The sequence below is a fragment of the Pelodiscus sinensis genome, chromosome 19 (assembly GCF_049634645.1).
Source record: "Pelodiscus sinensis isolate JC-2024 chromosome 19, ASM4963464v1, whole genome shotgun sequence".
In the NCBI taxonomy this organism is placed as follows: Eukaryota; Metazoa; Chordata; order Testudines; family Trionychidae; genus Pelodiscus; species Pelodiscus sinensis.
In genome coordinates this window covers 24,406,128-24,417,201 of record NC_134729.1, presented here as the reverse complement: position 1 = coordinate 24,417,201, position 11,074 = coordinate 24,406,128, and positions in this window count along the sequence as shown.

Here is an 11,074-nt window from a genome sequence, read left to right as displayed (position 1 = left end):
CCTACGGACGTCGGTGTACCACCCCCAAACAGACGGCTTGGTGGAGCGGTTTAACCGCACCCTGACGGAAATGCTTTGCCGGGTAGCACAGGACAGCCCGAGAGACTGGGATCAGATGTTGCCCGCGCTCATGTTCGCCGTCCGCGAGGTGCCCCAGGCCTCCACGGAGTTCTCCCCCTTCGAACTGCTGTACGGGCGCCAACCCAGAGGGATTCTGGACATCCTGAAGGAGGACTGGGAGGCGCAGTCGTCCCGGTGTCAGGGAACCGTGCAGTACGTTTTGCAGCTCCGGGAGAGACTCCGACGGCTCGGAGCCTATGCGAAGTGGAATCTACTGAGGGCCCAAACAAGGCAAGCACAGTATTACAACCGCACGGCCGTGGTTCGTCAGTTCGAGCCGGGGGACCGGGTGCTGCTGCTCCTCCCCACCCGGGAATCCAAGCTCCTCGCAGCATGGCAGGGCCCCTACGAAATAGTGCGGAAGGTGGGGGACGTGAATTACGAGGTACGGCTGACAGGGCGGCGGAGGGCCACACAGGTCTACCATGTAAACCTTCTTAAAAAGTGGGTAGCCAGGGAAGGGCTCCTGGTGGCACCGGCGGACCAGGAGGAAGATCTCGGCCTCTCCCCGGCGGACCAGACGGAGGGAGAGGCACCGTCAATAGGGCCAGAGCTCGCGGCAGACCAACGGGCGCAGATAGAGGAACTTCTGTGCCGCTTCCGCCACGTGCTGACGGCGACCCCCGGGACGGCCAAGGTAGGAGTGCACCACATCAACACCGAGCCGAACCAGGTGGTCCGCGAAGCGCATAGGCCCCTCCCCCGGAAGGTGTGGGACACCGTCCGGCAGGAGGTACAGATGATGAGGCAATGGGGAGTAATAGAGGAGTCACGGAGCGAATGGCGCAGCCCCATCGTATTAGTCCCCAAGCGCGATGGGAGCGTGAGGTTTTGCATTGACTTCCGGAAAGTCAACAGTGTCTCCCAATTCGACGCGTACCCCATGCCGCGGGTAGAGGAATTGTTGGAGTGCCTGGGGAGAGCTCAGTATATTTCCACACTAGATTTGTCCAAAGGCTACTGGCAGATCCCGCTGAACCCCCAGGACAGAAAGAAGACCGCGTTCGCAACCCCCTTCGGGCTGTTCCAGTTCCGTCGCATGCCGTTCGGACTCCACGGGGCAGCAGCGACCTTCCAGCGGGTGATGGACCAGGTGCTGAGGCCCATGAAGGGGTACGCAGCGGCTTATATTGACGACATCGCCGTGTATAGTGTGACGTGGCCAGAACACCTCCAGCACCTGGAAACAGTGATGCGGGGACTACAGGAGGCGGGCCTCACGGCGAACCCTAAAAAGTGCCATTTCGCCCAACGAGAGGTGTCATACCTCGGCTACACCGTGGGAGGGGGACGCCTAAAACCATTGTTGGGCAAAGTGGAAGCCCTTTGGAATTATCCACCACCATCAACAAAGAGGCAGGTACGTGGGTTTCTAGGGCTGGCGGGATATTACCGCCGATTCGTATCGGACTTTGCCACGATTGCAGCCCCCCTGACGGAGCTGACCAAAGAGGCACACCCCAACAGGATCCAGTGGACGACCCAAGCCGATCGGGCCTTTCAGGAGCTAAAACGCAGGTTAGTCCAGGCCCCAGTGTTGAGGCAACCTGACTTTGAAAAACCATTTTCTCTGTATACAGATGCATCCGAATGCGGTGTAGGAGCCGTACTGGCCCAGGACTACGACGGAGAAGAACACCCAATCCTTTATTTGAGCCGGAAACTCCTGCCACGGGAAAGGAACTACGCCACAATTGAGAAAGAGGCCCTGGCAGTGAAATGGGCCATTGAGACCCTAAGGTATTATTTATGGGGCAATAAATTCAAACTAATCACGGACCATGCCCCGCTTGTGTGGTTAAATTCTATGAAAAACTCGAACCCGCGCCTAACGCGCTGGTACATGGCATTACAGCCCTACTGCTTCGACATAGAATATCGAGCGGGAAAAGCTCATCTAAACGCTGACTTTTTTTCGCGGGTGTTCGAACCCACGGAGGGTGGGGGAGACTCCGCGGTAAGGGGGGGTGTGTGTGACAGCCTGTCACTGGTCGGGGGGCGGGGCGGCCAGAGCCCCGATCCCCCGGAGACGGACGCCGGGGAACCGGCTCTCCGGCGCTCCCCCAGTACGAGCGGGAGGCGGCGGCGGGCGGGGGCACTTCCCCCGCGCCTGCGCCGGTTGCGCCGCTTTAACTCCTTCCCCGCGTCCCCGGACGGCGGGGGCGGGGGGGAACAGACCAGCTGGGCGGCGGAGCGCCGCGCGGCGGCGTGCCCGGAAGGGGCGGGGCCCCAGGGAGCGGCTGCCGCGGCGGGCCGGCTCAAAAGGGCCGGCCGCCGCCGGAGAAGGCGGCAGGCTCCCGGCAGGAGCGCCGGGGCCGACCTTGAGGCAGGACGGAGCCCGGACGACATACCCCGCGGCTGCCGGCCCGGCGCTGGTCCCGAGGCCTTCGGGACAGCCACTGCCCTTGGCGGTCCCTCAGCCCCACGGCGGACGAGGGGCGTACCCCACCGCGTCGCACACAGCGGGAGCGGGACGGCCGGAGACGAGTCGACACCCCAGAGCGCTCCCCAGAGACGGCTGCCGGAGGTGAGCCACCGCAGGACCCCGAACCAGGGTAGGTGCGAAGCCGGCGGGCACGATTCGGGGGCACCGCTCGGAGGGAGGAAGGAGTCCGGGGCGGGGCGCTTCTGGCGACCTTGGGTGGACGAGTTGAGGAGGGATTTACCCCCCTCGTCCACCGCGTCGGGGCGCTAGCGAGCCCCGTCGCTTAGGGCCCCAGACTGGGACCCGGAGAGAGGGTGGGGCCGGGTCCCCCTTCCTCCACGAAGGGGACATCCCCCTACCCCGACCTTAGTGAACGAACGCCACCAGGCGGAACTCCAGCGAGTGGAAACTCTAAACCGGGGGCCTGCCGCCCCGTCCCGCAGAGGCGGGTAACTATCGCCGGGTTCGCTGACCCCTCCTCCCTACTGGGAGGAGGTGATCGCACCCATTGTCGGGGGTTCCCTCAGTGGGACCCCAGGGACTGAACAAGCCCTAGGAGGGGGCGTGAGGGTTCGCTGACCCCCCCTCTCGGACCAAGAGGGGGTGATCGCACCCAGAGACCCCCACACATCCCAAATGACTTCTCAGCCACAAATGTGGCTGGCGCAAGTCCACAACCCAACTTTCCATCTGTGGGACAGAGTAATAACGGTCCCCGACACTGTCCTTCACTCGTTGGACTGGTGGACTCATTGGGGGAGGTCTGCACAGGGGTCCTCTTCTCCAGACCGATACCAACCATCCGACTTGTCACAGACGCATAGGACACTGGTTGGGGTGTGCACCTCGGGGACATGCAGATGCAAGGTCTGTGGTCTAGGGACAACCTCTCCCTGCATATCAATGCCAGGGAACTCCAAGCAGTCAGACTGGCCTGTACGGCTTTCCTTCCCCACCTCAGGGGCAGGTCAGTCCTTATCCTGTCAGACAATATGACGGTGGTGTCGTATATAAACAAACAGGTCTCCCCACCTGTGTCAGGAAGTGATCTTCCTGTGGGACCTATGCATCGGGGTGGATATCCACCCGATGGCCCCGTATCTCCCAGGTTCTCAGAATGTCCTAGCGGACAGGCGAAGCAGGGCATTTTCTGGGCACGCGTGGTCCCTCAGGAAGGACGTGGCCCGCGAGTGGGGGTTTCCCCAACTGGATCTGTTTGCCACGAGGCAGAACAAGAAGTGCCCGTGGTTCTGCTCTTTCATGGGTCTGGGCAGGGACTCCCTAGGAGATGCACTCCTCCACCCCTGGCCCGAGGGCCTGCTGTATGCCTTCCCGCTAGTTCACAGGGTCCTCCTGAGAGTGTGGGAGTTCAGGGATTCCGTGATTCTCATTGCCCCAATTTGGCCCAGACAGCATTGGTTCTCAACCCTTCTCAGCCAGCCATAACCCTCCCACGGCTCCCAGACTTGATCCCCCAGGACTCCAGCAGACTCTGTCACCTGGACCTGCACTCGCTGCACCTGACAGCGTGGTAGCTCTGTGGCTGACAGCAGCAGAGCTCCAGTGTTTGGCTCGGGTCCAGGAAGTTCTGTTGGGTAGTAGGAAACCTTCCTCTAGGGCTACATACCTGGCCAAGTGGAAGCGGTTCTACATCTGGGCTTCCCACAGAGGGGTTCCCCCGAGGAAGGCTCCTATTCCCCTGATCCTGGACTACCTATTGGATCTCAGACTTCAGGGACTCTCCTCTTCCTCCATTAAGGTCCATTTGGTGGCCATCGCCGCCTTCCATCCTGGAGACAAGGGAAAGACTCTGTTTGTGAATCCCATGATAAGCCGGTTCCTCAAGGGGATGGATAGACTTTACCCACACGTACGACAGCCCATCCCTCAGTGGGATCTTAACCTGGTCCTCTCTAAGCTTATGGGGGTCCCATATGAACCCCTGGCAACGTGTTCCCTCCTGCACCTGTCCTACAAGGTATCCCTCCTGGTAGCAATCACGTCCTCCAGGCGGGTGTCCGAATTCAGAGTGCTCACGTCAGATCCCCCCATATGGTTTTGTTCAAGGATAAAGACAGATTCTGTCCCCACCCCGCCTTTTTGCCTAAGGTGGTGTCGTCTTTCCACGTCTCTCAAGACATATTCCTACCAGTGTTTTACCCCAAGCCTCATGCACCAGAGAAAGAGCAGGTTCTGCACACCTTGGATGTCAGGAGGGCTTTAGCCTTTTATTTAGATAGGACAAAACCCTTCCGTAAATCTCCACAACTTTTCGTGGCTATTGCGGAACGTGCAAGAGGTCAGCCCGTCTCTTCTTGGATCACTGCTTGCCTTAGGAAGTGCTACGTTCTGGCAGGGATTCCAGCCCCCCACCTCACAGCGCACTCTACAAGGGCCATGGCCTCCTCCACAGCCTTCGCGGTGCAGGTCCCGATCCTGGACATCTGCAGAGCTGCCACTTGGTCTTCAGTCCACACCTTCGCCAACCCTTATGCGCTGTCACATCAGGCCAGAGAGGACGCCGCCCTGGGCAGGGCAGTCCTCCATTCTGCGGTAGTTTGAGACTCCGACCCTCCTCCTCAGGTCCTGCTTTGGGGTCAGCTGACTGGAATGCACATGAGCAATCACTCGAAGAAGAAAGAACGGTTCCTGACCTCAGAACTGTTGCTCTTCGAGATGTGTTGCTCATGTCCATTCCAAATCCCACCCGCCTCCCCTTCTTCGGAGTATTCCGGTAAGAAGGAACTGAGTGGGCAGAGGCCGGTATACCGGCGCCACTCCAGGGGGCTCCCTGCTGGCCCGACGGGTACTGCTGGGGGGAAAATCTCCGACAACGCGTGCATGCTGTGTGTGCACACCTGATTGGAATGGAAATGAGCAACACGTCTCGAAGAACAACAGTTACGAGGTAAGGAACCGTTCTCTTTGGCTTCCTATTTGCCATTATGCTGGATTCAGAACTTTCTACCCCAAAGCCCAAGTCCCTATCCATTGAGCTGAAGGAAAGTCTCTGTTAGTGGTTTGCCGTAGGGGACCTGTGACCCATTTCACAGAGGTTAAGGCCAGAAGGGACTGTAAGGTCATCTAGTCTGGCCTCCTGCATACCACAGGCCACTGTACACCCCTTCTCCATTGAGCTCAATGACTTTACCCTATTTCTGGGTATGTCTACACTACCCCCCTAGTTCGAACTAGGGGGGTAATGTATGCATACCGAACTTGCTAATGAAGCCCGGGATTTGAATTTCCCGGGCTTCATTAGCATAAAGCTGCATTAGAAGCCTAATCCGAACTATCTAGTCCGTGCCGCGTGTAGCCGCGTGGCACGGGGTTCGCACTAGCCAGCTTTTAAAAATGGCGGCGCCGGCTTTATGCTAATGAAGCCCGGGAAATTCAAATCCCGGGCTTCATTAGCAAGTTCGGTATGCATACATTACCCCCCTAGTTCGAACTAGCGGGGTAGTGTAGACATACCCTCAGTCTTCAAGAGACTCAGACCCTGAGCATGCGTCAGACTCCTCAGCAAAGGTGAAAGTAAGCCGGGGTGGCACACTGGTAAGAGGTTAGCTGGCTGGGGGAGGGGCGTTTTCATGCTGCCAACACTCTGGGCAGCACAGCCACAATACCCCCAGCCCTCATGCCCCAGTGCTCGGGCAGCTGGCCGCACAGTGGCCACACTCCTAGCCCCAAGTTCCACCCCATCCCCTGATCTGAGCTCCCAACCCCCTTCCCTGACTCCTGCACCTTCCCAAGCACTCAGCCTCCTGCCCTGAGCTCCTCCACGCCTCCCATCCCCCTCCTCTGACTCCCACCCCCCCCAAACACTCAGCCTCCTTCCCTGAGCTCCTCCACGCCTCCCATCCCCCTCCTCTGACTCCCACCCCCCCAAACACTCAGCCTCCTGCCCTGAGCTCCTCCAAGCCTCCCATCCCCCTCCTCTGACTCCCACCCCCCCAAACACTCAGCCTCCTGCCCTGAGCTCCTCCACGCCTCCCATCCCCCTCCTCTGACTCCCACCCCTCCAAACACTCAGCCTCCTGCCCTGAGCTCCTCCACGCCTCCCATCCCCCTCTCCTGACTCTTGCACCCCCCCACACTCAGTCTCCTGCCCTAATCCCCCTCCCCACACACACACCCTGCCCTGAGCCCTCTCTATACTTAACTTTCTTACAGGTGCTGTCCTGTTACAACCCCTCTAACTCCTGCTCTGAGCCCCCCACAAGGAGGGGTTGCAATAGGCCACATTTATGAGAAATATGTTACTTTTAGCCCTGCCCATCATCCAAGCATCTAAGGGGCATTTTCTGTACAAGTGCTGGAGCTCTAGTCCAGCACATCCTAGGTCCTGTTTCTAATTGTGGTCAAACTCTGATGCTTCTGAGAAAGTGGGGAGAGGGGGGGAAGCCTGGAATTCTTTAGGCATTGGGGTGAAAAAAAGTCCTTCCTGGCCCCTAGGGTGGCTTCCTGAAGCCCTGATGCATAATATTTATTGTCTTAATGCAGAGCTGCAGGTTTTATGATGTGCGAGGAAAGGACTTGAACAGTGGGATCTGTAGATTCACCAGACCAGAAGAGAGCATAGTGATGAGCCATCCTGACCCACCTCCCACACAGGCTGCAGAATTTCTCCCAGAAGCTGAATGAAAGCATATCTTTGAGAAAAGATTAGCCCTGAAGCATGAGTTCAGGAGTACAAGTCTCCCCCTCCCATGGGAAGGCGTCCTAGTGTGTAATTTATCTCACTGCTAGACATTGCTTCTTATCTGAAGTCTGAGTTCATCCAACTTCAACTTCCAGCTGTTGGTCCTTGTTGGGCCTTTGTCAGCAAGGCTGAAAAGCCCTCCACTATCAGATGCCTTGTCCATGTATACGTGCCAATATACAATGGTCATGTAATCTCTCAACTTTCTTGTCAATAATCTGAATAAATTGAGTTCCTTAAGCCTTGCACGGCACAGCTTGTTTTACAGCCCATGGATCATTTTTGTAGTCACCCTTTCAACATTCGCTAGTATTTCCTCGACCTTCGCAAAGCGTGCACACCAAAGCCATGCACCGTATTTTAGTGGCAGTCTTTCCATTACTGTGTACGGAGGCAAGATCATTTTCCTACTTCTTTTTGATAGTCCCCTGTTGATACCTCCAAGGGTCACAGCACTGAGAGCTCTTATTAAAGAAAACTCTTATTCCATCCAGTAGGGGGCAGTAGAGGACAATAGGCACGTACATGCATGTTTGTGCGCACATTTTCCAGCTGATTACAATATTCAGCTGCCTTTGTTAAGCATATCGAGATGTTCATACGTAAAGCTCTGTAGAAGTGTAACTTTCTATTCTTGCTTTATTCTGTAAAGCATAAAGTGGGACCAATTCTGCTCTCAGGGTGGGGGGGGGGGGGGGAGGCCCTGCTTTCAGGCAACCTGCCTGAGGTTGCATTTGTTCCAAGTTTTCGTCATCTAATATGCTATTTGTATACTGATATTCCTGTACAGCTCATCATAGGTAGGTATACTCATGATGTCATGCTTCAGGGTTGAACTCGACAGGGGTCAGATAGGGACTCCTCTCCCGGCCCCATCACCACTACTATGGACAGTATTGCATCACTAGGGTATCATGCAGCTTCTTGTTTTTCCAGCCACCGATGGCAAAGGATCCAATACAGTGATTCCTCTCATGACATTTCTGAAGGTGAATTTCACCCTGGTGCAAGGAGCCAGCTCAGGTTTAGTGACCATTTAAGAATGACTTTAAACTGAAAGAATAAAACACTCCCCTGTATCACGAACACTAAAGGTCTGAATAGGATGCGAATGGTTCTTGTGCTTTTCCTCTGCATGGGGTGAAACAAGATAAGTGACTTGGCATGGCCAAATTCTGCTTGTACATTCCACGGGTGTAAATCTGGCATAATCCACTGAACCTGATGGAGTTACTCTGGATTTATACCACCATAACAAAGCAGAGAATATGGCCCTTTGCTTTTTAGCTAGTCATGCTCTTCACTAGGTCCTGCTTTACTGATGCCCAGGTGGTTTGCTGCTGGCTTTCCAATGCTATGGAGATGGTCTGAAATTCATTTTTATGCTGAGCCTGCTTTGTCCAGGGAAACCCCACGTTTTGCGCAAGATCTTGTAAACCTAATTTTTTGAAGAATAAGGGACCTTGCACAAAACGGGGTTTTTCCGACAAATAGCCCCGTCTTCACAGAGCTTTTTATTGCAAAAACCTCTTCCGCAAAAAGGATCGGAAGAGAATATGCAAATGAGAATGCGAGATTTGCAAATGAGTGCTCCATTTGCATTTCCTCTTCCGAAAAACTGCCACAGTGTAGAAGAGCTAGGCCATATTCTTCACTCTGGTTGAAGTTGCAAATTGCAGGGGATTTTTTCTTTTTTAGGCATTTTGTAAATGATGACAGAGGAGCATGAGTTCCTTTCAGGAGCAAGGAGACTGCCTGACTTTCACAAATATTGATGGTTTGTTTCATTTCAAAAACATATTGTATTTCATAGCCCGCCTGCTTTCAAATTGCTTTTCTTGTTTTCCTAATGTGTGTTTCTCTGGATGTTTGCACGTCTTCTGTTTGCCTTCAATATGGGAAAAAGTTTAAGTCAATAAGGTTTGATTTGATTTGTAAATAACGCTGGGGTTATGTATTACCACACAGTCACAGAGCTCTGACTCCCTGTCTTGTCCTCCAGACAGATGTGACAGGCCAGACACGAGCAGGGGGAGTGGAGGAGGAAGATTTAAATAACTTTGAGGGAAGAGCATAGAACTTTATCCTGTACCTCTGTTTAGCCCACAAACCACCAGGAGCTTGTGAAATAATTACCTTAGACAGATAATAAAACATCCTCAGGCAAAACTAAGGTACTTAATATACTGCCCAAGTCAATTCTCCTTATTTCTGCTGTCCTTCTGCTTTTAATAATGGCTTAATGAAAAATTCAAAATTAATTGGAACTGGCATTAGACATTCACATGGCCCAGCGTGGGCTGCGGAGCTTAAATATTTCATCACCCAATGTCTCTGCCACACTCTCGGCTTTCACAGGCTGGGATATTGGCCCTCTCCCCAAAATTAAATGCCCAATAGCAGGAGCTGGTGAAGGAGCCTAGGGAAGTTTACAAACTTCGTGCAGGTGGAAATAAATAAACCCCAGCAACTAGAATTATAGACTTGACTCATAGACTTTAAGGTCAGAAGGGACCATTATGATTATCTAGTCTGACCCCCTGCACAGTGCAGGCCACAGAATCTCACCCACCCCTCCCAGAATAATCCTCTCACCTATATCTCAGATATTGAAGCCTTCAAATAGTTTGAAGCCCCCAAGATGCAGAGAATCCTCTAGCTGTGATCTGTGCCCCATGCTACAGAGGAAGGCGAAAAACCTCCAGGGCCTCTGCCAATCTACCCTGGAGGAAAATTCCTTCCTGACCCCAAATATGGCGATCAGCTAAACCCTGAGCATGTGGGCAAGACTCACCAGCCAGATACCCAGAAAGTTCTCTATAGTAATTGAGTGTTTTCCTTCCACAGCGATCTTTCCCCTTCTAGTTAATGCTACACACCCAAAGCCCAATTGGAAAGAACAGCTCTAAAAATAAACCGGAGCTGTCTGAAAGGTATTTGTCAGTTGTCAGGCTGCCACGTAGCTAGATGAAGGAATCGGATGAAGTGGCTGACAGCAGACAGGCTCCTTGGAAATGAAAGAGCTTTGTGCTTCCCTTGGCACCTTCTGGGCAAATAGTGCTGGCCAAAGTGTTCAGACATGGTGGTGTGTGGGGAGTGATCCAGTCCTGATCCGTGTCAATGAGTCTGTCTTTGGCACCAGTGGGGTGTGGATCAGTCCTGGCTCAAGCCGAGTGTAAGGCTTTACACCGAGGATGAATTTGGCCCCTAGGGTAAAACTCGCCCATTACAGAGGTGAGGCCCCGGACTTTCTGCACAGGGGTGAATTTTATCCCAGATCCATATTTTAGCTGTTATGTCAGGGGTGTCTTTACAAATCAAACCAATCCTGGACCCCTAGTTCTGGTGCCAAGGTAAGTGTTGAGCTGCCTAGCTTGAGGCACCCAAATTAGAAAAGATGGCTTTAACTGCCCACTGCCTCAGTTTCCCCTTTTGTGAACTGGTGATCTTATGCTGACTTTACTCAATGATCTGCTGTGGGGCAGTTTCTAAGGCTTATGATCTTAGAACCATAGAAGAGCAGGGTAGGAAGAGACCTCAGGGGGCCATCTAGTCCAAACCCCTGCCCAAAGCAGGACCAATCCCAACTAAATAACCCAGCTAGGGCTTTAAAAACCTGATGATTGTAAACACTTTGAAACCTTCCAGTGGAAGATGCAGTTCTTTTGAGCACCTTGGATCAAATAGTAACAGCCCTTTTCACTTTAGCAGCCCTATAGGGCTGCTAAAGTGAAAAGGGCTGTTACTATTTGATCCAAAGTGATCAAAAGAACTGCCCAGCTCCCAGGAAGGTTTTCATTGCCCCCATTTTATGGATGGGGAAACCG